Consider the following 24,651-nt stretch of genomic DNA (forward strand, 5'->3'; position numbering starts at 1 on the left):
GACTATTTTTAGATACTGATTCTGCCATAAGATTCAACTATACTTTCTTACATCATTTCATTTTGAATTCTGACAGAATGCCTTTTATTGTTCTGTCATAAAACTAGTATCACTTACTGTTTGAAAAATAGAGAAATGGAGAAGTAGAAATAAAAGTATCAAGAATCCATACTACCATCCAGGTAATAGACCACTGTTAACAGGTAAGTTTGAGAGGTTTTTATAATGCCTAAATAGAAGCATTTTAGTGGAATTATACTACACATTATTTTGCAAAATTTTCTCCAACCTCAGTATGTTATAGCTGCACAGCCTTGTATGTGTACCACAATTTAGTACTGAATTCTCCGTTTCTGGACATTATGGTTTTAACTTTGCATTATTATAATGTTGAAAGCACTGCTCTAACTTCTTCCATGTATCCATGACAATTTTCTCAGGATAATATCCTATAAATGGAATTGCTGGGTCAAAGGATGCATTATTTTTAAGGCTTCACATAGTGCCAAATTGTGCTCCAGAAAATGTTCCAATTTACATTCCTATTATTAGTATTAAGACAGTGACAGATTGGAAGCTGTCAAATTTATTGTATATTACAATCTAAATACAATTTTTTGAGCATCAACTGGATAGGGGAAATACAATTATTGTGTTTATTCAACTTACAATCCTTTCATTACTGGTGAAGTTGAGTAAAATTTTCATATATTTCTTTTATGAGATCATCCTAAAAATTACCACAGCATCTATAAGTATCTTCATCTGAGTTATCAGTAACAGTAAGGAAGAGAGCTTGGATGAGGACAGCTCCAAAAGTTAACTTTAATCTTCCAAAAAAAATCAAAGCGGAAGAAACACTCTCTAATTCATTCTATGAAGCCAGCATTATTCTGATACCAAAGCCAGAAAGACTACAAGAAAACTACAGATTAATATCCCTTAGAAGCACTGATTTAAAAAAAAAAATCAACAAAATACTAGTAAACTAATATCAATGACATATTAAAATAGATTAGATACCATGACCAAGTGGGATTTATTCCTAGAATGCAGGGACGGTTCAGTGCATGAAAATCAATCAATGTAATAACTACATTAACAGAATAAAGGGAACAACCCACACAAGATCACTTCAATTAATGCAGAAAGGGCATTTGAAAAATTCAACAACTTTTCAAGATAAAAAACAGTCAACAAACAAGGAATAGAAGCAAACTATCTCAACATAATATAGATCCTTAGATGAAAAACCTACAGCTATCATTTTACTCAATGGTGAGACTGAAAGCTTTTCCTTTAAGATCAGGGGAAAAAAGGGATGGCCTGGGTGGCTCAGTCAGTTAAGCATCTGCGTTCGGCTCAGGTCATGATCCATGCTGGGATCGAGTCCCACATTGGGCTCCTTGCTCAGTGGGGAGCCTGCTTCTCCCTCTGCCTGCCACTCCCCCTGCTTGTGCTCTCTCTCTGACAATAAAATCTTTAAAAAAAAAAAAAAAGTCCACTTGCATCACTTCTATTCAACACAGTACTGGAAGTCCTAGTGAGAGCAATTAGGCAAGAAAAAAATAAAAGGCACCCAAATTTGAGAGAAAGTAGGTAGAAGTACCACTGCTTGCAAATAACATGACTGTATATGTAGAAATGATAAAGACTCCACATTAAAAATAAACAATGAGAATAAACAAATTCAGCAAACTTGCAGGATACAAAATCAACACACAAAAATCAGCTGATTTTTAAACACTAACAATGAATAATCTGAAAAGGAAGTACTATTCCATTTATAGTAACATCAAATATATAGTTAGGAATAAACTTAACCAAAGAGACTTGTACACTGAAAACTACAAAACTGCTGAAAGAAATGAAAGAAGACACAAATAAATGGAAAAACATGATATGGAAATGTTCACAGAATGGAAGACTTACTATTGTTAAGATGCCAATACTACCCAAAGCAATCTACAGATTCAATGCAATCCCTATCAAAATCTCAATCACTTTTTTTTTTTGAAGAAATAGAAAAATCCATCCCAAAATTGTTATGGAATCTCAAGGGGCCCTGAACTGCCAAAACAATCTTGAAAAGAAGAACAAAGTTATAGATCTCACATTTCCTGATTTCAAAATTTACTACAAAGCCACATTAATCAAAGCAATGTATACTGGCATGAAGACAGACATACAGACGAATGGAATAGAGAACCCAGAAATAAACCCTTACATGTACAGTGAGTTTCCACAAGGGTGTCAAGACCACTCAATGAGAGAAAGGACAATCTTCTCAATAAACAGTGTTGAGAAAACTAGGTATCCATATACAAAAGAAGCAATTAGACTCTTACCCTATACCATATACAAAAATTAACTCAATACAGATGTAAGAGCTAAAAACTCTTAGAAGAAAACAGGGGAAAAGCTTCATGACATTGGATTTGACAATGATTTTTTGAGTAAGATATCAAAAGCATGGGTGACAAAAGTAAAAACAAACAAATTGCACTATATCAAAATTTAAAACTTTTATATACCAAAGGACACTATCGACATGCTAAAAAGGCAATCCAAAGAACAGGAGAAAATATTTGCACATCATATATTTGTTAAGGGATTGATATTCAGGATATATAAAGAATCCTTAAAATTCAACAATAAAAAATCAAATAACCCAACTAAAAATGGGCAAAGGATTTGAATAGGCATTTCTCCAAAGAAGATACACAAATGGCCAAAAAGCACATAAAAACATGTTTAACATCACTAATTAAGAAATGCAAATCGGAGGTGGCACACCTGGGTGGCTCAGTCACCTGAGTGCCTGACTCATGATTTCAGCTCAGGTCATGATCTCATGGGTCATGAGATCGAGCCCTGCATTGGGCTTCACACTCAGCAGGGCAGTCTGCTTCAGATTCTCTCTCTCTCTCTCCCCCTGCCCCTCCTCCTGCTCATGCTCACTCACACTCTCTCTCTTGCTAAAGTAAATTAAATCTTTAAAAACAAATTAGAAGAAGAAATGCAAATCAGGGACACCTGGGCAGCTCAGTCGGTTAAGCGTCCCAACCCTCGGTTTTGGCTCAGGTCATGATCTCAGGATCATGAGATCGAGCCCTGAATCGGCTCCATGCTCAGTGCTGAGTCTCCTTGAGATGCTCTTTTTCCCTCTCCCTGTCCTTTCCCCACACTTGTGCTCTCTCTCTGAATAAATAAAATCTTTAAAAAAATGCAAATCAAAATCACAATGAGATAACTACCTCATACCTATTAGGATGCCCATTATCAAACATCAGAACAAACCAAAAACAGAAAATAACAAGCACTGGCAAGGAAATGGAGAATGTGGAACGCCTGTGTGTTGCCGGTGGGAATGTAAAATGGTGCAGCCACTGTGGAAAATGTCATGGTGGTTCCTCCAAAAATTAAAACAACTACCATATGATCCAGTATCCACTTTTGGATATACATCCAAAACAATCAAAAGCAGGGACGTGATGAGGTATTTGTACCCATGTTCATCGCAGCACTATTTACAATAGCCAAAAGGTGGAAGCAACCCAAGAATCCATGAACAAATTGTAGTATGAACACACAGTGGAATATTATTCGGCCTTAAAAATGAAAGGAAACTTGGGACACCTGGGTGGCTCAGTCGGTTAAGTTTTTGACTCTTGGTTTCAGCTCAGGTTATGATCTCAGGGTTATGAGACTGAGCCGCGTTGGGCTCTGTCTGCACTCAGTGCAGAATCTGCTTGAGTTTCTCTCTCCCTCTGCTTCTGCTCCTACCCCCACTCTCTCTCTCTAAAATAAATCTTTTTTAAAAAAGGAAATTTGAGGGATGCCTGTGTGACTCAGTTGCTTAAGCATCTGCCTTGGGCTCAAGTCATGATCCCAGGGTCCATTGGGCTCTTTGCCTAGCGGGGAGCCTGCTTCTCCCTCTGTCTGCTCAGCCTGCCACTCCCCCAGCTTGTGCTCTCTCTCTCTCTCTCTGACAAATAAATAAATAAATAAAATCTTAAAAAGAAAAAAAAAGGAAATTTGACACATGCTACAACATGGATGAATCTTGAAGACATTATGCTAAGTAAAATTAGCAAATCACAAAGAGACAAATAATGTATGTTTCCACTCATACGTGGTACCACAGTCAAATTCTTAAGAGACAGAAAGAAGTATGGTTGTTAGAGGCTGGAGAGAGGGAGGAATGGGGAATTAGTGTCTAACGGGTTCAGAGTTTTGGTTTGGGAAGATGAAAATGTTCTGGATATGAATGGTGGTGATGGTTTCATATCAATGGAATATACTCAACACCAGTGAATGTATACTTAAAAATGCTTAAAATGGTAAACTTTATATTATGCACACTTCACTACAATTTAAAAAACACTCCCAAAGAGTCAACTTTATGTCTTGAGATTTCTGATTAGCAACTTTCAAGAAACATAAGTGGGTGAGCATGCAACAGGAAGATGGGGAGAAGAGGATAAATTCAAACATCCCCCATTTCTGTTTTAGTGAATCATTATTAATAAAAGGATTGATCTAGAATACTTTTTAAGTTTGGCGATTTTAAAATCCAAGCTTTATCACACTGGTGAAAAGTATTACAATTCAGACATAGCTGTGTAAAATAGTGAAATAATATGCCCTGTGGCTGTGCATTCAAACCTCTTACCCTCATCATTTGCCAGCTAACCTCTCTGGGTCTTGATTACTTTAGAATCAGTCAACTGAAACTGACTATTCATTTTGCCCTAGACATTGTACAATACAGCTTTTAATAAAAGATTACAGTAAAAAAGAAAAAGACATAACAAAATTTATCATCTTAACCATTTTTAAAAGTACAGTTCTGTGGCATTAAGTATACTTATGTTGTTGTGCTACCATTACCAACATCCATCCATAGAATTCTTTTCACCTTGCAAAACTGAAACTGAACCTATTAAACAATAACTCCCTATTACTCCCTCCCTTCAGTGCCCTGGCAACCACCACTCTACTTCCTATCTCTATGTGCAATATTGCTTTCATATTATATTTTCTGTTCAAAAAAGCAACCCAAGAGTAGGATAATGGCATCAGGGTAGACAAATAGATCAATGAACAGAAGAGAATCCAGAGATACACCTACATACATATGGCTAATTGATTTTCAACAAGGTGCAAAGGCAATTTCTTAATTCAATGAGAAAGCAGTCTTTTCAACAAAAGATATGGAACATTTAGATATTCATTTTAAAAACACAAAAAACTTCCATCCACCCCTCATACAATATATAAAAATTAGCTCCAAATGGATCATAGATCTAAATGTAAAACCTCAAACAAAGTTCTGGAAAAGAACAGAAGAAAATCTTTGTAGTCTTGAGACAGGCAGATTTCTTATATATAACATGAAAAACATAATTCATAAAAGAAAAAGTTGATAGACAAGAACTTTATCAAAATTAAGAACTTGTGTTTTCCAAGAGATACTGTTAAGAGAATAAAAAGAAAAGCCACAGCCCAGGAGAGTAACTTTGCAAAGAATATATTTGATTCCATTTTTTCCCCGACCCATCAACTCTCTGGTTACAGAAGGGATCAACTTAATAGAAATTAACCATGGCTTGGCTGCTCGTGTGCCCACCTAGTTAGGTAGGACTTTTCTTTCCCGTCTTACCCAGTATTTCCTCGTAGTTCTTGACAGTATCTCACATGAGTTCACCAACAGTTCTGTCCAGAATGTCTGACACCCACCTCAGTTCATCCTTGTGATTTGCTCCCTATAAGCAGGTACACAGCACCTCAGGCTTTCCCTGTTGGTCACATCACCACAATAAAATCTGTCATGGCCAAGGGTGTTCCCTCCAGAGAGTCCCAAGTGAACCAGAGTCAGAATGTATATAACTTATTAGAAGTGATACAAATCACCATCCCCATTCTGCCCACTCTGTGCCATCTAAGCCAAAATAAAAAAATTAAAAAAAAAACCAACACACACACACACACACACACACACACACACACACACACACACACACACATCTGATGAAGGGTTTATGTCCAGAAACAGACACCCACACACACCTCTCTCAAACCTCAACAATAAGAAAACAAACAATCCATTTTGTTAAATGGGCAAAGGTTTGAAAAGATATTTCACCAAAAAAGATATAAGGATGGCAAATTAACACATGAAAAAGTACTCAACATAGTAAGTCATTAGTGGGGCACCTGGGTGGCCCAATCAGTTAAGCAACCAACCCTTGACTTCAGCTCAGGTCATGATCTCAAGGTCGTGAGATCAAGCCATGTTAGGCTCCACACTCAGTGGGGAGTCTGCTGAAGATTCCTTCTGTCCCATTCCCTCTCCCTCTGCCCCTCTCCCCACTCACACATCCACGCATGGGATATCTCTCTCTCAAAAATAAATAAATCTTAAAAAAAAAAACAAGGAGGGCCTGGATGGTTGGTTAAGCATCTCCCTCTCTCTCTGCCCGGCCCCTGCCCCATGCTCTCTCAAATGAATAAATAAATCTTTAAATAAAATAAAAATGTCATTAGGGAAATGTAAATTAGAACCACAAAGAGCTACCACTAATTTTAGAATGGCTAAAATGAAAAAGAGTGGCCACACCAAGTGTTGATCAGGAGGTGGAAAACTAGAACTCTCACACATTGTTGGTGGGAATGTAAAATGATACAACTACTCTGAAAAACCTGTCATGTGATCCAGCCATTCCACCTAGGTATTTACCCAAGAGAAAGCATTTGTCCACACAAAGACTTATACATAAATGTTCACAGCAACTTTATTTGTAATAGCCAAAAACAAGAAAGAAACCAAATGTCTATCAACAGGTGAATGAGCAAATCATGACAGAACCACACAATACCTAGCAAGAAAACATATTAACTAGTAATATAAACTTGAATTTCAAAATAATTATACTAAGTGAAAGAAGCCAAAGACACTGCAGAGTTTTATTTATATAAAATTCTTAAAAATGCAATCTAACCTATAGAGACAGAAAGCAGATCAATAGTTGAGTGACGGTGGCAAGATGGTAGGGAAAGAGGAAATGCAATGGAGTGAGAAGGAACTTCTAGGGGTGATGGATATACTCATTATCTTGATTATGGTGATGATTTCATGGGTGTTTGGATATGCCAAAGCTTATCAAATTGAACATTTTAACTAGGCGCAGTTTATTGTATGTCAATTATAATTCAACGCTGTTTTTTTTTTAAGATTTTATTTATTTATTTGACAGAGAGACAGCGAGAGAGGGAACACAAGCAGGGGGAGTGGGGGAGGAAGAAGCAGGCTTCCCACTGAGCAGGGAGCCCAGTGTGGGGCTTGATCCCAGGACCCTGGGATCATGACCTGAGCCGAAGGCAAACACTTAATGACTAAGCCACCCAGGTACCCCGACAACACTGTTTTTAAAAACATAAGGGCCACAGGGCGCCTGGCTGGCTCAGTCAGTGGAATCTGTGACTCCTGATCTCAGGGTTGTAAGTTCGAGCCCCACATTGGGCGTAGAGATCCACACCCAACGTGGCACTTGAACTCACGACCCCGAGATCAAGACCTAAGCTGAGATTGAGAGTGGGACACTTAACTGACTAAGCCAACTAGGTGCACCAAAAATAAAATGAAGAGGGCACCTGGGTGGCTCAGTCAGTTAAGCGACAGTCTTCGGCTCAGGTCATGATCCTGGAGTCCTGGGATCGAGTCCCGCATCGGGCTCCCTGCTCAGCAGGGAGTCTGCTTCTCCCTCTGACCCTCCCCCCCTCATGTGCTCTCTCTCTCTCTCATTCTCTCTCTCAAATAAATAAAATCTTTAAAAAAATAAAATTAAAAGAAAATGAAGACATATGGGCCAAAAGTACACAAAATCATAAAAGGAATTTAAATAAATTTTATTTTTCAATTGTCAGATTTATAATTTTTACTGCAAAAAATAGAAAACTTTGGTGCATAAAGATAATATAAAAAATGAAACGATAAACTGGAGAGAAGATAACTCTAGGTATATGACCAGCAAAAGATTTATGTCTAACATACATAATTCCATAAAAACTGTAAAGAAGAAGTTGGGGTTAAAAAAAAAAGAAAGAAAACTAAAAAAAAGAAAAAGTCAGGGAACCTCGGTGGCTCAAGTGGTTAAGTGGCCAACTTGTGATTTCGGCTCAGGTCATGATCTCAGAGTCGTGAAACTGAGTCCTACATTGGGCTCCACGCTCAGCGCAGAGTCTGCTTGTCCCTCTCCCTCCCTGCACTTGTGTGCGCTCTCTCTCTCTCACAAAAAAAATAAATAAAATCTTAAAAAAAAAAAATAAAGAAAAAGACAAATAAGGGGCGCCTAGTTGGCTCAGTCAGTAGAGCATGCAAATCTTGATCTTGGGGTTCTGAGTTCAAGCCCCATGTTGGGTGTGGAGATTATTTAAAAAATAAAATCTAAGATAAAATACAATGGCAAATAACCCAACTAAAAAATAATTAAAAGCAATTCACAGAAGAGGAAATATGAATAGCAATAAGTATAACTAAATGGGTAACTCCTTACAAGTAAACAGGAAAAAAAATTAAAACCACAATAAGATACCACAGTCCACCCACGCGAATGGCTAAAATTTAACTACACTGAGTATTGGCAAGAATGTGGGGCAACGTTAACTTTCATACACTGATAACTGGCATGAACTGCTACAGATACTTCAGAGAATAACTTGGCAGTATTTATTATAGTTGAAGTCAGGCCTATAGATGAACCCAGAAACTCCCCTTTAAGCATATACCCTAAAGAGATTTTTGTACCCATGTATCAAGATATACTGGAAAGATGTCCACCCCAACAGTTAATGTAAATAAATGCCTCTAAATCCATTAATAAAAGAATGGACAAATGAATTATAATATATTTACATAATAAGACACTACAAGCCACTGAACAACGAATGTGCCAAAGCTACACATACCAATATAGATAAATCCTAGAAACATTATGTTGAATTTATTTTTCTATTATGTTGAACTTAAAAAACTTCTGAAGAATACATATAGTACAGCATTTAAATAAAGCTGAAAAACACATAAAATACTACAGACTGTATTAAAATGCACAAATGCTAAGTAAAGAGATGCAGGAGAACGATTAAATACCAAAATCAGGATGGTGGTGGGAGATAAAAGAATCTGTGAAAGGGTACATAGGTAGCTTCATCATTTAATTTCTTAGGTCATGTTCATTTTATACACTCTTTACTGCTTTGTAAGTTGGAGGTATTTGACTTTTAACATATGCTTCAAAGTTCTGAGCAAAACTGGTTTTCAACCTAGATTCTTACACCAAGCCTAACACAAACAAGAGACAGGCGAGATCTCAGAAAGCTATCAGAGGGTATTCCTTCAGACCCAAAGTAAAGGAGTAAAAGGAGAAAAAGACACAAGGGCTAGGGAAACAGGAGGAGGGAGAGAAGCAAAGACAAGTACTGAAACAACAGTTGATAAAATGAAAATTAATTTAAAAAGGTTAACAGGTGGGGCACCTGGCGGCTCAGTCGGTTGAGAATACAACTCCTGATCTTGGGGTTGTAAGGTTGAGCCCCATGCTGGGTGTAGAGATTACTTAAAAATAAAATATTTTTTAAAATAAAATAAAAACAAAAGGGTAACAGGTTAAGTACAAACCATATAAAAATACAAGAAACAAAGTGAATGTCCCACTAATTCATGCAACACATAACACTTTAGTATTCTTTCAAAACTTTTTCTATACATCACTGCTTTGTATCTTGGACATCCTTTCATACTAACACATATAGTACTACCTTATCATCTGTTTAAATTCAACAAAAGAGTAAAATTCACCTGCAATCCCACCACTTTAAAATTTTGTATGCAATAAAGAAGTGAAAAATCTCACTTATATTCCATCTAATTCCACTCCCAATTCCCCACCTCCAAATAACCCCTATTAATAATTTGGTACAAATGCCTTAGGTACATAAACAAAAGCTTTCCAATTCTTTATAATAACTTCCTGGGCTCAAATGTCTTATGGTTTGGGAATGTTCAAAGGGTACTTAATTTTTGGCATTTCCAAACCTAAAATATGAAAGATTTCTAGCATTCCTACTCTCCCTTAAATTAGTAAGGTCTTCCCTTCTTAACTGTATACTTACTTCAATTTTTTAGTTTGGCAACCAAGACCAATGAAGCTGATTATAGACAAGTGGCATGGAAAATCATTTCTTTATAATCTATACCAATTGGAAAAGAACAGTAATGTTTATTCAAAACCATTTATGTTAGACCTCAAAATTATTATGCAATAATTAAGCATGGAATTGTTTCCCTTACGCTCCTCTTACCTAAGGACAAACTAATCTGAAGGTGGATAAATAATCAAACACTGACTACGGCTCTACTGTATCAATAAGCAAAGATAACATAAAAATTGTTTAATGTTTATCTTCTCCACTAGACAATAAACTAGGAAGGCAAGAACCACACACATCTGTTTTTTCATCATTGTAGACCAGAACCCAGCATACTGAGTAGTATATAGCAGGTATTCTGTAATTACTTGCTTCTGATGCTTTGTAGTATTATTAAAGGATTTGCTAACTTATTTTTATGAAGTTTGATTAAGACAGTTTTTCAGATACGTATCTTTGATTAGAGTAAAATACAACTGCATACTAAAACAAATTCGGGGGTGCCTGGGTGGCTCAGTGTAGGTGAAGTGTCTGCCTTCAGCTCAGGTCATGATCCTGGGGTCCTGGGATTCAGCCCCATGTCAGGTTCCCTGCTCAGCAGGGAGTCTGCTTCTCCTTCTCCCTCTGCCCCTCCCCCTGTTTATGCATTCTCTCTCAAATAAATAAAATCGTTTTAGAAAGTTCTAAATAAATAAAAATAAATAAGTAAAACAAATTCAACTAAGTAGATTTGGTTCCAGATTCTCACTGCTTCATTCAAATCCTACAAAGGAGAGCAGCATAATGTTGACCAAACTGCACTTCTGGGAATTTTTAAAAGGAAATGGTTAGATCCTATTTTTTAGGTGGGTGTTCACATCAGATTAATGATGCACTAGCCATGAATTTTGTTTGGTGGTAAATAAATATGTCAATGTTCAGCTTTTTCCCCCTTGCGGAGCACTGCTGGGCCTGCTGGTCTGTGGCGAGCCGCGACCGCTGGTCTCTGTTCCGCAGGTTGGGGTTTGTTAAGGTTGTCAAGAATAAGGCTTACTTCAAGAGATACCAAGTGAAATTTAGAAGAAGACGAGAGGGTAAAACTGATTATTGTGCCCGGAAACGCTTGGTAATTCAAGATAAAAATAAGTACAACACACCTAAATATAGGATGATAGGTCGTGTAACCAACAGAGATATCATTTGTCAGATTGCTTATGCCCGCATAGAAGGAGATATGATAGTTTGTGCGGCTTATGCTCATGAACTCCCAAAGTATGCTGTGAAGGTTGGCCTGACAAATTATGCTGCAGCATATTGTACCGGCCTGCTGCTGGCCCACAGGCTCCTAAATAGGTTTGGCATGGACAAGATCTATGAAGGCCAAGTGGAAGTGACTGGAGATGAATACAATGTGGAAAGCACTGATGGTCAACCTGGTGCCTTCCCCTGCTATTTGGATGCAGGGCTTGACAGAACTACTGGAAATAAAGTTTTGGGGCCCTCAAGGGAGCAGTGGATGGAGGCTTGTCTATCCCTCACAGTACCAAACGAGTCCCTGGTTATGATTCAGAAAGCAAGGAATTCAATGCAGAAGTACATCGAAAGCACATCATGGGTCAGAATGTTGCAGATTATATGCATTACCTAATGGAAGAAGACGAAGATGCTTACAAGAAACAATTCCCTCAATACATAAAGAACAACGTAACTCCAGACATGATGGAGGAGCTGCTATACGAGAGAATCCAGTTTATGAGAAGAAGCCTAAGAAGTTAAAAAGAAGAGGTGGAACTGTCCCAAAATGTCTCTTGCCCAAAAGAAAGATCGGGTAGCTCAGAAGAAGGCAAGCGTCCCTAGAGCTCAGGAGCGGGCTGCTGAGAGTTAATAAACCAAACCACAATTTTCTATGAAGATTTTTCAGATAAAGACAATAATAAACTTATTCATCAAGCAAAATAATTAATTAATTAATTATGTCAATGTTCAGAATTTTACTGATACTGTATTTTGATCCTCAGCCTACATCCTCGACTGAGAAGGAGTTTCCCCCTTAGAAGTTTTAAGCTGGAAAGGGAGTGAACAAGATAACTTCTGAAGTTCTTCCCTCAAACATATGATTATGAAAACATGACCACCTTTTACCCAGGGACTCAAACCCAATGTGTTACAAATTCAAATCACTTTTGATAATGTATGGATTTCAATAAAATGAAATACATAAGTTAAATGCCAAACAATAAACCAAGTTAAAACCAATAATCAAATGAATCAAAAAAATTGTATATAGAACGATCTGTTAGTTACAACAGGTCAAACTCATTATATCCACTATATATGGATCCATATCGTTTCAACATAAAAAAAATTTGGGCGCCTGGGTGGCTCAGATGGTTAAGCGTCTGCCTTCGGCTCAGGTCATGATCCCAGGGTCCTGGGATCGAGTCCCACATCGGGCTCCCTGCTCCTTGGGAGCCTGCTTCTCTCTCTCTCTCTCTCTCTCTCTCTCTCTCTCTCTCCCCCCTCTGTCTCTCATGAATAAATAAATAAAATCTTTAAAAAATAAAAATAAAAAAAATTTACTGTAACTTACATTTCTAGTCTACAAAGCTCATCATAGGCTCTCTGAATCTAAACCCATACTGCAAATGCTCTATAAACATCTAGGAAACTTTTTTTTTTCAATGAGCTGTACATCAACAGGAAAATGGTGGAAAGCTGCCCTCCATGAAATACTTTTTTAAAAAAAAATTTTTTTAAGATTTTATTTATTTGCGAGAGAGAGAATGAGAGACAGAGAACATGAGAGGGAGGAGGGTCAGAGGGAGAAGTAGACTCCCTGCTGAGCAGGGAGCCCGATGCGGGATTCAATCCCGGGACTCCGGGATCATGACCTGAGCCGAAGGCAGTCGCTTAACCAACTGAGCCACCCAGGCGCCCCATGAAATACTTCTTTAAAACATTATTCAGGATGGAAAGGAAATAAAGAAATTGACATACTGGGTACCTATCTGCTACCAAAACCTATACTAACAGTAGTGTTATACTGTCCCACTTGATATTCACAACCACCTATCGGGGAACTTTCCATTACCCCCAAATTTTATAGACAAGAAAAAGATCCAAGGCAAGGTTTAGGTCACAAGAATGTCAGAATGAGGATTTATTTTTTCTAGTATTTTATTTATTTATCCGACACAGAGAGAGCACAAACAGGGAGAGCAGCAGGGAGAGGGAGAAGCAGGTACCCCCCGCAGAGGAGGGAGCTCAATCCCAGGACGCTGAGATCATGACCTGAGCCGAAGGCAGACACTCAACGGACTGAGCCACCCAGGCGCCCCTAGAATGATTTAGAGTGAAATCGCCTAACTTCAAATCTACTTTCTTTTTTTTTTTAAAGACTTTTTTTTTTTTAAGATTTTATTTATTTATTTGAGAGAGAGAGAATCAGAGACAGAGCACAAGAGCTCGAGGGTCAGAGGAGAAGCAGACTCCCCGCCGAGCAGGGAGCCCGATATGGGACTTGATCCCGGGACTCCAGGATCATGACCTGAGCCGAAGGCAGTCGCTTAACCAACTGAGCCACCCGGGCGCCCTCAAATCTCCTTTCTACTGAATATGCTATCCACTTCATAAGACTGACCAAATCTGATGTATCCACATTTACTGTTAGATCTTTATGGGATAATTTTGTTCTAGATTTAATATTTTCATTTAGCAAGTCCCTTAAACACTGAAATAAAGATTTCACTCTGAAGGAAAAAGCCAAATAAGGATAATGAACATAACTAATGTAAACAAGTAACTTCAGTTCAAATTAGTAGAGTGGTTTCCACTGGTGTGGGCATTTATACTAGAGGGTAAGTAATAACTCACTGGGGGCAGAAATACAGTATTAACACTTTAAATGATTTTCAAAAACTTCATCACTTTTTTTTTTTTTTTTTTAAGATTTGAGAGAGAGCAGGAGAGGGGTGAGGGGCTGAGGGAGAAGCAGACTCCCCGCTGAGCATGGAGTCTGATGCAGGGCTCAGTCCCAGGACCCTGAGATCATGACCTGAGCCGAAGGCACATGCTTAGCTGAATGAGCCACCCAGGTGCCCCAAAAATTTCATCACTTTTATATTTTTCTATGATTGCTTATAACATAGGTATTGAATAAATAAAACATTTATTTTTCATTTATTTCAATAAGGATACATAAATGTTTGGAGACGACTTAGAAAATAATCCTTAGCAAATGTTTTTCAACAGAATTATATAATTTTGAAGGAGAACCAAACCTTAAAGATTATCTCATTTATTTTTTCCTTTTTTAAATTTTATTTTATTATGTTATGTTAATCACCACACAATACATCATTAGTTTTTGATGTAATGAGATTATCTCATTTAAGCAGCAATTTGAAGCCCCCAAAACAAACTGATTTGGCCCAAGGTCATACATCCATTCTGTGGAACATTATTTGAAAACCTATCAAAATAACAATATAAGAAAAAGTTAGCTAATGGAAAGCATTAGGGTCTTTCCAGTTATTCAGCTATGACTTAAGTCTTCCTAGAGTCTAGTAGCACTGGTATATAAAACATCAATATATGTTTGCTGGAAATGAGTACACGGACATTTCTCACAGCAACAATCAATCACTAATTTGTCTCATATATTCCAATGGCTTCAGGTTAGGCTGCAACTAACTATGCGTCTTGAGAACCTCAAAGCAGCATGGAAGCTTAGGATTACATGATCACACTCAATGATTAGACAATCACATTTTAATGACTTTCAACTAGTAACATTTTGTAAAAGAAAAAAGTAAAGACAAACCTCAAAAGGAAAAAAATTCAAATATCTAATACATGTGAAAAAGCATGCAAATGCTGTTAAAATGAAAATTAGTAAAATGGTACAAGAGCAATTATTTGCCACTATCAGACTGGCCAATATTAAAAAGTTTAGTAACACCAGAGTTAGCAAGGGACAGGGACTCCCAAACACTACTGACAGGAGTAGATATTCAACTTCTTGTAGGCCAGTATCCAGCAAAATTTAAAATAAACATTCTCTTTAATACAGTGATTTCAATTCCAACCTTATTTATGATAACAATAAAGAGCACAATGGCTTAATTATGGTACATGCTCAACATATGTTGATATAGAAAATTGTTCTCAATATATTAAATTAAAACCTAAACTGCAGATTTGAGTTTTTAAGAATACATAGATTTAACTCTTCTGGGGAGTGACTGGAGGGACTGAGGGGGCAGAAGAGGGCCTCTGCTTCTCCCTCTCCTGCTCCCTGCCGCTCCCCCTGCTTGTGCTTTCTCTCTTTGTGTCAAATAAATGAATAAAATCTTTAAAAATAAATGAATGAATGAATGAACGTGAGGCCTGAAATAATAAAAACCCTAGAAAAGAATACAGGTATTAATTTCTCTAACATCAGCCCTACCAACATTTTTCTAGATATATCTCTAATGCAAGGGAAACAAAAGCAAAAATCAACTCCTGGGACTACATCCTTTTGCATCACAAAGGAAACAATCAACAAAACAAAAAGACAACCTACTGAATGGACAAAATATCTGCAAATGACATATCCGCTAAGGGGTTAATATCCCAAATATATAAAGAACTTAGGGGTGCCTGGGTGGCTCAGTCGTTAAGCGTCTGCCTTCAGCTCGGGTCATGATCTCAGGGTCCTGGGATCGAGCCCCTCATTGGCCTCCCTGCTCCATAGGAAGCCTGCTTCTCTTTCTCCCACTCCCCCTGCTTGTGTTCCCTCTCTCGCTGTGTCTGTCAAATAAATAAAATCTTTAAAAAAAAAAAAGAACTTATACAACCGAACACCAAAAAAAATCAAGTAATCCCATTAAAAAATGGGTAGAGGACCTGAACAGACATTTCTCCAAAGAAAACATACAAATGGTCAACAGACACATGAAAAATTGCTCAACAGCTCTAATTATCGGGGAAATGCACATCAAAACCGCAAGGAGATATCACCTTACATCTATCAGAATGGCTACAGAATCAAAAAGACAAGAAATGACAAGTGCTGATGAGGATGTGGGGAAAAAAAAGGAACTCTTGTACATGTGGTAATATAAATTGGTACAGCGAATTTTTTTCCACGCTATGGAAAACAGTATGGAGGCTCCTCAAAAAGTAAAAATGGGGGAGGGGGAGTAAAAATAGAAGTAGGTATGACCCAATAATTCCACTTCTGGGTATTTACCCAGGAGAAAAAAAGCACTAACTCAAAAAGATAAATACGCCCCTATGCTTACTACAGCATTGTTTACAATAACCAAGATATGGAAACAACTTAAGTGTCCATCAACAGACAAATGCATATAATACATATAATGGAATATTACACAGCCATAAAAAAGGATAAGATCTTGCTATCTGTGACAACATGGTTGGATCTAGAGGGTATGGTGCTAAGTGAAATAGGGCAGACTGAGAAAGACAAATAACACAGGATTTCACTCTCATGTGGATTCTAAAAAACAAAACAAATGAATAAACAAAAAGGAGAATCAGACCTATAAATACAGAGAACAAACAGATGGTTGCCAGAGGAAGAGGAGGTAGGACGATGGAAATAAAGGGTGAAGGGGAGTGGGAGATACAGGCTTTTGGTTATAGAATGGATAAGTCATGGGAATAAAAGACAGCGTAGGGAATATACTCAGTGACACTGTAATGATGTGTATGGTGACAGACGGTAGCTACACTTGTGAGCATAGCATAACATACAGAAAATTTGAATCACTATTTTGTACACCTGAAACTAATGTAACGCTGTCAACTATACTCAAAATTTCTTTTTTAATTTTAATACTTATATATACACACATACTGTATACATATTTCTCCAAAAATCAGACTAAAACACCAGTGAGATTACATAGTGGTTTCACTTTCTTCATTTATACATCTTAAGCTTTTAGAATGAGCACATATAAGAATCACAAAAATTTTTAAATGTAAATATTTAGGCTTTTTAAAAGATTTTATAATTTATTTATTTGAGAGAGGAAGAGAGTGTGCGAGCACAAGCAGGGGTAGGGGGTGGGGGGGAGGAGAAGAGGGAGAGGGAGAAGCCTGATGCGGGGCTTGATCCCAGGACCTTGAGATCATGACCTGAGCCGAAGGCAGACACTTAACCAACTGAGCCACCTAGTGGCCCCCATATTTAGTTTTATTACTTTAAGATACCTTATGTATTTTAAGCATACATATTTAAAAAGCAAAGTAAAGAAAATGAAAGCACAATGAAAAATATGCCTATTTTATACAACCACATATCATAAAAATGCAATTTCAAAACTAGGCCATTCATTCTATCGTATCTGGTAATAATTCCTACGTGTGTCCGTATCAATAAAGCATTATTGTGCTGGCTAATGTGACACGCTTAGGCTATTTCCTTGGGAGTAAAAATACTATGTAATCAAATGTCAGCACAGTAACCTAATAGATCCCCCCCAAAAAAGACAAGCAAGGCATTAAAAAAACAAATTAAAGAATTCAAACATAGCACAAAAATGAGAAGAAATAGACAAATACATTTGTAGTTTCCCAGCTAGCTATGTTGCAGAAATACAGGTAAAACTAAATGAATAACCCTGAACTCAAGATATGTCTGAAATAGAATTCAATCTCAATTTCCAAAAAATTACAATACATGGAAATATTTTTCATATGGGACAGTAAGTATAATTCAAAACCTGCAAAAACTTTGAAGGGAAATTTTTCCATAAAAAGCTCATAGTCATGTTTTAGGCTGAAACTGGGGAATCAAAATTCAGTGGTATGCAGACATAAAGCAATCCACTCTTCCCCAGTGATTTACTTTGCTATAATGAAAGAAAAACATGTGATATGGGGGTGATATCAGGTTTAGAACACGGCAAAATGTTAATGTTCTGGACCAGCCAAGTTTGGCAAATGCTGCACAACACTTAATGCTCTCTAGGAGACTCACAGTGCATCTTAACATATATAAGAAGATACATTAAAAAACATTTATCCCAACTTACATGAATATACAATCCTTACTTCAAGAAGTAATTACTAATACACAGAACTCATGGAACAAAACACAGTTTAGGAAATGCTGATATAGGAAAAAGAGCATGGACTTAGGAGTCTGAAGACTGCCACAGCTTACTAACTGTGTGACCCTAGGAAAGTTACTTAATTTCCCTGAGTCTCAGTTTTCTATCTGTAAAATGAAAATAACACCATCTATTTGAGTGCTTGGCACATAAAAGACTGATTGATAAGTAAATAAATAGTCCCTCTAATTTTTCATATAATGGCTTATATGCTGGCTTTAGTGAGCAATGAAAGCTTGAAGGATCTATTTTTTTTTATACCATCTTGCCCAATCCCTTATCTATGTACAAGTTTTCCAGTTTGATGTCAATCATATCCCAAATAAATGTTTCAATCTGGCTAAGCAAACCCTGTTAAAAAAAGGGGGGGGGGGCTTTACTTTAAATATTTGTGGAATATAGATAACCATGGGAAATTCTTAAAAAGCATAAATAAAATTAATATCTACTCTTTTTCTTAAGATTTTATTTACTTATTCATGAGAGACAGAGAGAGGCAGAGGGAGAAGCAGGTTCCCCGCTGAGCAGGGAACCCGACGCAGGACTCGAACTCAATCCCAGGACCCCAGGATCATGACCTGAGCCAAAGGCAGACGCTTAACCATCTGAGCCACCCAGGCGCCCTAATTTCTACTCTTTAGTAATCAAGATAACGAAGAATAAGACCAATCCCTACTGGGAAGCAACATAAACTAGCTAACCAAAACATGTCCCTATTTCTTAATAAAGACAGGTAAGACTTGTTACTCTCAAGAAGTCTAGTCAGGGACTTAAGGAAGGGAGGAGATAAAAGAGCAACAAATCTTGACTGAATACCCAGTAAGTGTCAGGGACAATTCCAGGCACTGGGTAAACAAGAAAGTCAACACCTTCATGATGCTTACATTCCAGATGCAGAGACAGACAGACAAACATATTTGTCATAGACATCAGATAGTAGTTGGTGATTTAAAGAAATAGAAAGCAGTGTTAAGGAGTTGGAAGATAGGGAAGCGTTAAGATAGTCAAGGAAGGCCTCTGGGAGAGGTGACAGGTGTCTAGAACTAAGTGAAAACAAAGCACACTTTAGTTTACCAATGCCTTTGCAGGCTTGAAATAAATGGTGCTTTGTATTAGACTTTTTATTAACATTGTTCAGAAGAGCATGATCCACAGGTAGACACAGGAATCACTACTATAAAAGAGACTGGGTGATACCAAGTACATGACAGCATCCAAAGTTCTCACTGCTTCACAAGTCACATTTATAATTACATTTTGGTCATAATGCAGTGCAATGCTAGCTTCTGCCATTATAACTACCTGTCATCTAGTCTCTATTTAGACATCTCCCAAGAGAAGGCAGCACAAAAAAGAAAAGGTAAAGTATTTAAAAATGGTTTAAAATAAAGAACAAGAGCTCAAGAGTTTTCATGACCACCAGTCTCAAGGAGTTACAGGAAGACTGATTCCTCTCCAGCTCAACATCTTCAAACTGTTATCTTATTAGGTTGCTAACTCTTCCTCAATACTATAATGCCTCCAATTTTCTCCCTCTAACAACACTACTCCTCATTCCGCAGATGTAGGCTAAGTTGACAAGTTATGTTTCCAAGAAATGAGCCAAGTGTCCTCTCCTGTTCCTTTATAGTAACTTATGATAAAGTTGCTTTTTAACATAGCAGATTTTACATCAAGTGTTCCTTTTGAAGTACTCACCTCTTGAGTATATCATGAAGTTCTACAATATAATTCATTCAACAAATTAGTTTTGTATGCCAGGCACTGCATTAATTGCTAGGTACAAAGTATACAAAAAAGACTAAACAAGACCCCTGCTCAGGTTGGTTTACTAGTCAGTAACAAAGAGACAAAAAATAGAAACAACTATTCAGGTACCACAACTACATAAAAGATATACATTAAGTGAAAGAATCACCTCATTCTGTCTGCTGAAATCAGAAAACACTTCTGAAAGACTTAATATCTGAACCTGGTCTTAAAAGATAAATAGGCAGATGGGGAAGGGAGGACCTTGAGGCTAATTAGGCCAACTGAGAGATGGATACTGTAGTGAAGGTAGACTCCCCCCCGCCCCCCGCCCTGCCAAAAAAAGAAGAAGCTGGAAAGGTGGGAGCTGGGAGCTGGTAAAGAGGGAGGCAGTGTCCAGATTCTAAAAGGCTTTGTGTGCCAGGCTAGGCTAGTAAGTCAGAATTTTATCTTGTCTTTGGGGTAAGAAACCATTTAGGGGCGCCTGGGTGGCTCAGTCGTTGAGCATCTATCTTCAGCTCGGGTCATGATCCCAGGGTCCTAGGTTCGAGCCCCGCATCGGGCTCCCTGATCCATGGGGAGCCTCCTTCTCCCTCTCCCACTCCCCCTCGCTGTGTCTCTCTCTGTCAAATAAATAAATAAAATTTAAAAAAAGAAACTATTTAAGAATTTTAGGGAATAAAGTGCCTAATGAGACTATATTTACAATTTAGAAAGAATACCAAAACGGACTGTAGATGAAGCCAGTCAGAAAGCAAGAGAATTAGTGAAAAGATTGCTCCACTGACATTATGAAGCCTGAACTAAGGCAGTGACAGCAAGAAAAGCAAGAGTTAAAAGCAGAAGTATGTACAAAGTGTCAAAAGAACACAAACATCTAAGAGGAAATCTATCTAGTGAAATCAGAGAAAGCTTCACAGGGGAGGTGGTATTTGCACTGGGCCCTAAACAAGGAAAATTTGCCCTACAGAAAATGAGAGAAAAGGACAGAACAGCACAGTGAAAGGCAAAGACAGAATGCTTAATGACCTGAGATCTTGTAAAAGTAGTAATTTGATCCTTTTGGAGATCAAGCAGTTGGTAAATATTTACTGAAAGCCTAAGATAGGCCTTGGATCTTGAAGAATCAAATGAAAATTAAGATCACCTTTCCCAAAATAATGCACTTGGAAATTCACGGGCAAAATTTTAATCATAGGAGTAACTGAGATCACATTTTGGTCCAAGAACCCCAAGTACAGTACCCCTAAATAAGAGTAGGATTATGGTGATGGGACTGGCTAGGTTAAGAGCTGATAAGTAAACCGGGGGTAAGGTGGTGAAGACTTTTTATTCTAAAATAAAGAAATCTGGGTAACTCGACAATTCTGGGAACATTGTTTTTTTTTACAGATTATCTTATTTAGTCCAAACAACAATACATTTACATGGATAACAGTAAGTACTATTATTATTCTATTTGCCAGTGAGAAAACTAAGGGTTAAAGAAAATAACATACCAAGGTCACATCTCTAGCTTAAACGGTGAAGCCAGTATGCCTATCTGACTTAGACCCTTTGTACTCAATCAGTGACCTAGGAGAAACTTAAATATATGCTGTAATTACTTATTTTAACATTTAAAAATCTATAGTCACTATCAGACTAGAACCTAGAAGTGCTTCATATAACAACGTTTACTCATAAAACTACTTTGTCTGCTATTCTCAAAGTATAATCATTCACCCAATAATTTCAAGTTTGTTAATGTTACTTAAAAAACCTTGAAAATATGTATTACATAGAAAACTACCAGTTGTAAAACTTTAGGAATCATGATGCCCAAAATACAGCAAAAACTTGAGAGGATATTAGCAATTTTTCAACAAAGACTTGTTTTCTGGAGTTAATCTTATCCACACCATTTGGAAGACAATGTTTTCAGAAAAGGAATTAAGGCAAAGGAGAAAAAAGCCATCTCCCACTGTCATTGAATACAAATGTTCACTGAATACAAGTTCATCTAAGTATCATTTTCTTAGTAACTATTACTTTTTAAGTTTCATTTTTATCATCTTCACAAACTTCTGAAAATTGAAAACATGCCCAGAATGAGACAAGCTCTCTATCCTTTCATATGTTGGTTTATTTCTTGATTTGGTCCAATTCCAAAGATAGAGCCATACTGCAAGAGCTAGAGAGAATATGGTCCCAGCCTGTTGCAGGAGGGACCTACTTGGTACAATCTAAGTCTCTGGAACACTTCTAAACTAAATACCTGATGGGGCACCTGGGTGGCTCAGTTATTTAAGCATCTGCCTTTGGCTCAGGTCATGATCCTAGGGTTCAGGGAATCAAGGCCCTAATCGGCTCCCTGCTCAGAGGGGAGTCTCTTTCTACCTCTGCCTCTGCCCTGCCACCTGCTTGTGCTCGCACTCTCTCAAATAAATAAAATCTTTTAAAAACCCCAAAAAACTAAATCCCTGATGAAAATACTTTTGTGGCAGTTGAGTATCCCAGAGAGCACAAATCAAGCTACCTATCTTTACATATTAAGTGCTCCTAGAGGGCACATTCCTATCACTAGCACTTAGTACAATGTCAGGCACACCATAGTGAGTCAATGAATCAATCTATATTCTGCCTTTCAAATGTGAAACCAAGAGCTAGTCAACCAAATATGAATGGTGATATTGTTCCTCCTTCATCATAAAATTATGAACAAGGACACCCTGAATTGATTTTATCTGGGCTATTGATAAAAAAAAAAAGTGATAAAAATACTGTGACAGATATTGTGAAGAGTTGTATATAAACTTTCTATTCTACTGTTTGTATAAAGCATTATAAGGAGATAAAGGCCAGAAAACAAAATAAATTCCACAGGCACGGTTTGCCCAAGGTTATTAGCTAATAAGTCGTAGAGTCAGAATTAGGACCCAACTAGCGCTCAATCCAATGTGCTTCCTATTAAAACATATCGTCATCACAGGAACTTATTTCATTTATTAGTCCAAAAAAATAATTTGGGAAAATTTTTAGGCCAAAAGGAAAACTCATAGAAAAAAATTATAAAAGTACTTTCCTTCTTAAATTCTTCGGTGCCCTTACATTTCTAGGTGTCACCAAGACTCAAGACATTAAAACATTCACTTAAAATGAGATGAAAGCTGCAAGCACCAGGCATAAACAAACAAAAAAAGACAGAGAGAAAATATGTATGTATATATATTGTATCCTCTGACAAGCTTCAATTGGACTAGTTACATCCATTCTTGTTATCTTTCTAAGATAACAACACAAGCTAAGAAGGCTTCCCCCAAAACCACATTTCTTCTCCTGTCCTCCTCCTCACTCCTCCTCCTTGTCCAATTAGCTCCCCATCCTCCCAAAGCTTCAACTTTCCTTCTCATCTCTACCTTTTGGCGCTGAAATGCTCCGCTCCTCTCCCCTCCCTTCCCCTCCCCCAACATTCCCATGACTCATTTTTATCCTTTCAGACATAGGGGCTCCCTGGACCACCCTATCTAAAGTGGCCTCTCCCAGTTACTTCTAAGTTCATAACTACAATCCATAGTTAAACTTTTAATTTATTTTTACTAGTTAACTGTCGTTCCCATCAGGATGTCTCATGATGGCTTTCCCCTCTCCACTGTCTCTACAACACCTCCTTTTCCATCATTACCAAAACTGTTTTTGGAAATACTGTTATTTCTATCACCTCCTCCCAACTGCAAGCTCATCAAGGGTAAGTGCTGCCTTACTCGTTTCCTCAGCACTGGTAAAGTGCCTGACACCATCCAATGCAGTCAGTAAAAGTTTGTAGAATAAATGTGTGTAGTAAAGTAGGCATGTTCATTACTAGGGAAGAAGCAAAGAATGATTACACTTCAACACTTCTTGGTGCAGGGAAATGCTGCAGAGTGTATACATAAAAACTATAATGATACAATGTATTCGCAAGGACAAAATTCCCTTTGAAGAGATGAGAGGTCTCTGGCTCAGCAGAGTGGATGAAGAAAAGCAATCAAGCAAGCCTACTTTTTATTTTCCGTTGGACCAACAGAGCAAACTGTCCCCTAAAATTACAACTTTGGAACACTGCAATTTATCTAGCACACTCAACTACTCATCAAGAGTCCAAGTACCAACATACCACTATTTTTTTTTTAAAGATTTTATTTATTTGACACAGAGAGACACAGTGAGAGAGGGAACACAAGCAGGGGGAGTGGGAGAGGGAGAAGCAGGCCTCCCGCTGAGCAGGGAGCCCGATGTGGGGCTCGATCCCAGGACTCTGAGATCATGACCTGAGCCGAAGGCAGACGCTTAACGACTGAGCCACCCAGGCGCCCCCAACATACTACTATTATTTTGCATTTTCTAAGATACCCCAGGTGAGGAGCAGAGGGTTGGCCCTGAAACCTGGCAGAACAAACAGTAGAAGTAATAATGGCATATCTTTAAATTTATAGAGAAAAATCTCGAAGTGGCCATGGAGACCAAACTAAACATTCCAATAAATACGTAACCACGGGTTAGGACCCACTACAGCACAGAAATGGCCATTCCATTGCCAAAAGAGACCACACTCCACATCTTTCTC

At 37.7% G+C, this 24,651-nt stretch overlaps 1 protein-coding gene, 1 long non-coding RNA gene and 1 pseudogene across 2 annotated transcripts in view; 2 read left to right on the forward strand and 1 right to left on the reverse strand.

Annotated features, from left to right (window-relative positions):
- The window catches only part of RLF (RLF zinc finger), an 85,277-nt gene that overhangs the window by 59,657 nt on the left and 969 nt on the right, over nucleotides 1-24,651 (reverse strand). The gene's annotated exons all lie outside the window — the stretch shown is intronic.
- On the forward strand, nucleotides 133-24,632 carry LOC141374413 (uncharacterized). The gene is made up of 3 exons (XR_012381277.1): nucleotides 133-203; nucleotides 21,459-21,503; nucleotides 24,521-24,632. It is a non-coding gene; the product is annotated as an uncharacterized lncRNA (long non-coding RNA).
- Nucleotides 11,126-12,150, forward strand: LOC112811811 (large ribosomal subunit protein uL18-like; annotated as a pseudogene).

This window comes from Callorhinus ursinus, unplaced genomic scaffold (assembly GCF_003265705.2).
Source record: "Callorhinus ursinus isolate GAN/ISIS: 27379988/994484 unplaced genomic scaffold, GSC_fseal_2.0 scaffold18, whole genome shotgun sequence".
In the NCBI taxonomy this organism is placed as follows: Eukaryota; Metazoa; Chordata; class Mammalia; order Carnivora; family Otariidae; genus Callorhinus; species Callorhinus ursinus.